The sequence below is a fragment of the Phaenicophaeus curvirostris genome, unplaced genomic scaffold (assembly GCF_032191515.1).
Source record: "Phaenicophaeus curvirostris isolate KB17595 unplaced genomic scaffold, BPBGC_Pcur_1.0 scaffold_69, whole genome shotgun sequence".
Classification (NCBI taxonomy): domain Eukaryota; kingdom Metazoa; phylum Chordata; class Aves; order Cuculiformes; family Cuculidae; genus Phaenicophaeus; species Phaenicophaeus curvirostris.
Window position 1 is genome coordinate 345,762 of NW_027206691.1, and position 5,159 is coordinate 350,920.

The following is a 5,159-nucleotide window of genomic DNA, read 5'->3' on the forward strand; positions in this document are numbered from 1 at the left end:
TTTGATAGTAGCTTGGGGTCAGTTCCCAGGGGTCACAGTTTGGTAAGCTAGGACTCTCCCAGCCCAGTGGTTCAGCTCCTAACTCCTATCCACAATGCACTGGGACACAAAGTAAAGAGAGAAGCCCTGAGCACCTCTGAAGGGCTCGACACATCCCAAGGGTTACCCTTGGGCTGCTGGTTGAATAAATCCCACCCCAGGGCTCACAGACTGGGCACTGAAATAAACCCAGGGGACGAGGCAGGCTTTCCACCTGGCATTTGTATGGTGGACCTTCTCTCAACATACTCTCCGATTTCTAAAAAGCTGATAAAAGTGGTGGTTTTAACCCATTGGGGGCAGCTTGCAGCCAGAGGCAGAATGCTGCCCATGATATAGCAGGGTCCTATGAAGCTGGATAGTCTTCTCAGAGCCTCTGCATTTCATAGAATCATGGAAAGGGTTGGGTTGGAAGGAACCTAAAAGCCCATCCGGTTCCACCCCCTGCCACAAGCAGGGACACCTCCCACTGAACCAGGTTGCTCCAAGCCCCATCCAACCTGGCCTTGAACCCCTCCAGGGATGGGGCAGCCACCACTGCTCTGGGAAACCTGCGCCAGGGCCTCCCCACCCTCACAGCAAAACATTTCTTCCTAACATTTCTCTCATTCAATCTCTCTTCTCACAGCTGAAAACTGTCCTCCCTCATCCTGCCCCTGCACTCCCTGACCAAGAGCCCTTGCCCAGCTGCCCTGTAGCCCCCTTTGGGTGCAGAAGTGCTTTCCAAAACATCACTGCCTGTTCCCACCAGCCAAGCACACAAGACCTTTCCAGCTGCAAGAATGGCCCTGCCAGCAATGACGAAGCCGATACCAAGGGGTTGGTGCTCAGCCACATGTACTCACTCAGCGATTCTCTTCTGCCTCTCCCTCTGCCTCTGCTGTTCCCTCACTTGCTCTCGCTCGATGCTCATGAAGAGGCGCCTGTAACTCAGGTACTCGTTCTTGCGCTGCAGGAAAGAAGAGGCACCTTAGAGAAGGAGGCTGCGATTGATGTCAAGTGACATCAGCCCTCAGCTTGATTTCTGGAGCACATCTGTCAGGACAGAAACCTCGCTCCTTCCCCAGATCCTCAAATGTCTCCTACTGCATGTGCCCTGGGACAGAGAAGCTGAAGAGATGGCAGTTAGCTAGGAGAGGACTAAGACATCTTGGAGTATTAGAGGGCATTGTACCAGCATCCCTCAACTGAACCTTCGTATGGATGGAAGCTCTGCCACCTGAGAAATTTCTGAACACTCACTTTACTGTTGGTAGAAGAGCCAATTCCCACTTGAACCCTCTTTACCAGAGCGCTAAAAGCTACAGGCCCAGGATTTTGACCCACCTTGGGACTGGTGGTCCTCTGCGCTTCACTGGAAGCCTGTACCTCCAGAAAAACCAAACGTACAACACCGAGCTGGACCCACTGCGAGCAGAAGAACCACAGAGGTGGCAGGGTTGCTGAGACAAATCCACAAGCCCTGCAGGGAACAACTCCTATACAGACACTTGAACATGAAGAGGTTTAATGTCTGGGCTTCTACTTAATCCCACAGATGCACAAGGGCAGGGAAACCTCCTGGCTGACACTCACACCTCAAGTCCTCCCATGGGAATCAGTGGGTACGCAGCGAGTCTGAACTCCACAAGGCCAGAAAGCCTAAAGCACAGATTTTTCCTCATCAACACCAAGAGTTTTGGGCTGCGTTCATCCATCTCGCTCAGTGGAGAGAGCCCTGCACAGCTGGAGATAAAGGAGCAGGAGGGATTGCCAGGCTGAAAGGGGAGAGAGCTGGGTGGAAAAACCCAATGCGGAAGAGAGAACTGCAAAACCAGTTATCTCAGTGTGGATCAGAGCCAAGGAGATAAAAAGCAAGGGGCAGAGGGAGCCGCTCAGTGAAGGAACAGCTTGACAGGCCCCAGCTGCTGTCACGCTGTCCAGAAACCACAACCGGATTGCAGATCAGCTGGTTGGAAAAATGCATGTAAGGAACAAAAAAAACAGGCGGTTCCTACAAAGTCCTATGGAGTTTTACAGCGTGAGCTGCAGGAAAGCCGACTAGGGAAGAGGGAAGTGTTCTTCTTCACATCTGAAAGCAAGAGGAAAATAAAAGTCACTTCCTTTACGCATCCAAAAGAAACATCTTCTCTTTCATCACCTACATTAGCACGAGGCAAACAGTCCCTGACACAGGCTGGAAAGCCCTGGTCACTCTCTGTGCTGGAAAGCAACCAGCCTGGTGCCTGCTTGGTGCCGATATGGCAGAAAGCTTTGTATTCTCAGCCTTACACCCAAATAAGATAAAGGGAGGTTTGTTCTTCCCTTTTTTAAGCATTTTTGGCAGCTTCCATCTCTCTCCATGCAACAGAAAGCAATACTTTTGGTTTGCCAGGCAAATTAAATGAAGCCTGTTTCTCCTCCAGCCCTTCCGTGTTATTCAGACCCCGGATTCGGCAGCAGGAGCACGTGATGGTCACTCTGACAGTCACAGCAGACCTTTAGAAAAGAACTCCGTAGCTTTGCCCGTGACCTGAGACACCATCAGCCCCAGCAAACTCATGAACCTAGCAAATGCTTCATACATTAAGGCTGCTCTTGAGGCTTCTTATCTGAGCTGGCAGCTACCACTGTTCTCAACACCTTCCAGTCCTGAAACAGAGACAAAACAAAGAGGACTTGGCTCCAGCAGACAAACCTGTTTCTTGGTTTCCTCTTGGTCTACACCATCCCAGAGTAGGAGGGGAGGCGGGTAATTGGTGTGAGGCCTCTGGGGAGGCTCGGGCGAGCTCGGGTCCTTCACTGATCCATCGCAGAACTGGAAGACAATGCAAAAGAGTAGAATCAGCACCCTCACAAACAAGTTTCTCATCTTCCCCCAGCAAAACACTTCTCCACGCACAACCCCTACAGTCATCAACAGGGTAACTCACCCCCTTTTTCGGGATATAGGTTGGCTACAGAAATGAGAGAAACGTGTGACACCTCCATGTCAAAGCTTGAGCACCAAAGCTTTATCAAAACACGCCCAAAGGTATCCCTGGAGGAGGTTCCCTGTTTAGTTTAAAACTGGATTCATACCTCCCCTCCTCAAACTTTCATTCTGAACTTTGTGAAGCGAAACAAAAATGACAGTAACAGAAGTGTCAAGAGAGCCATGCCCCAAAAGCTCAGTGTAAACCTCTGCCTTCTTCCGTCTGCTCGGTATTTGTGAAGCCAGTATTTCTGCTCCTGGCTGAAATCCCTAGCAAGCCCTACAGGATCTGCCAACTACTCCAGGTAATCAGAGCAAAGCATTTCCACACCTCAGATGTTAACAAAAGAGGAATCAATAAATACATGAGCTCAGTCCTCACAAACAGACAGAATGGGGCTGCCTCAAAGGGAGGTGTTTCCCCAGCCCCTGAGGCACAGGAATCACCACAGCAGTGATTCCCCAGTTTCCCCCTTCTGATGCAGAGCTTTTTGCTCTCTTTTCTAGGAGGTTTCTGGCTGATAGACGCAGCACCCCCAGCTCTCCCACCCGCCGCTGCCTGCAAGCGGGGCAGCCGGAGCAGAGGTGCTGCAGGTCCTGCTGGCTGCACTTCGCGGTTCACAGTTAAGCACACAATGCAATTGCACCCTCACTTTCAGATTTCCGCTGAGTGCCAGCCAACTGGCACCAGGAGGCAGGCACAAATAAAACCCCTTTGGAAGCCAAAGCTGAAAGACGAAAGCAGTGAAACAGAAGCCATCAATCTTGCTTAGCTCCAACATCGCTCTCAAACCTGTTTGGATGACAGTAGGCTCAAGAGTTAACCAGGCCTGAGGGAGGAACTGCTCTACTCCAGCAGCAGCCTCGCCACCTCTGCTGAAATAAACCAAATGATTTAAACCCTTTAAGACCAACTGGCCCAGCCCTGTACAAGTCTTACCTTTTCAAATTCAGTTTTGATGTAGAAGTCATCATCGTGCTCAGCCCGATGCGGGTCTGTCCTCTGGTCCTGCAGTTCAGCTGGAAGATCGTGGTGTCCTGTGAGAAGCAGTTCCTCATTCTCATCTGCTGCGGGCATTGTGGAAGTCTTGCAAGACTCTGGTTTCTGGAGAAGGGAGGAGACGAGTGTAAACATGGAACTGAACTGCAGCTGCTTTGGTGCCTAGGGCAAACTCAACACCCTCGCACACGGGTAAGAGGTAGCTTTAACCCAAGGGCGGCTTGTTCTGCAGAACAGCTGAGATCTGGCAAGCAGCAACACAACGTGTTTGAGTATCACTGCAGGGCACAAGAGCCAGAAAATCACAGTTTAGCAGGGCAACTTGTGATTACGTTCTCATCAACCGCACAAACAGAAGGAGGGATGTGTGGGGCAAAGGAAAGACAAGGAGAAAACCTCTTCAGTTTTGCAACTGCAAGGAGCTGGGGTGTGATGGGATCTCCGGAGCGACGCTCGGGTGGGTAACACACTCCTTCAGATGGTGAGTGGGCAGGCTCCCCACTGGCAGTTAACAATGTTTTGAGATGCAGCAGATTGTTTCCTACAAACTAAAAAACTGAAATGCCAGAAGCAAGCTTGGAGCCAGAATGGTTTTTTTCCTTGCCTGCGTCTGTTCAGGAAGAAAAGAACAGGATTGCAGAGAGAGGGAGAGGATGGATCAAGGGAGGAGAGCAGGTCACGCCAGGGATCCCTCGAGATGGCTCTGACGCCACCAGAAGATGATGGAAGGATGGAGGAGAGCCCAGAGTTAGTCTGAACATGAAATTATTTGACAGGCTTAGAAGAATTCCCATCAACCCTGTTTTGATGGAAACAACACAAAAAGAACTTCTTTGGTGAGGAAAAGGGAATAGAAAAGAACCGTTACTGCTTTGTAAGGATGCGCTGAAGTCCTGAATGTAGAAGGAAATGAAACTGTGGGGAAAAAAAAACAAACAACTTTGGTGAGTGATTAGTAAAAGAAAACAATTTGGGACCTACAGCAGTCTGCCAGCCCCAAAAGGCAAAGCAGCTGAAGACCTGGTGAACAGGATCATCTGAAAAACAGGACAGGTCATTTCCATGCAATGGAAACCTACGTATCCGCTTGGGAAAGGGGGGAGAAACTTGGAATGGTTTTGACCTGAAAAGTCTCTGGGAGAGAGGAAGAGCAATGATTTGGGGAAC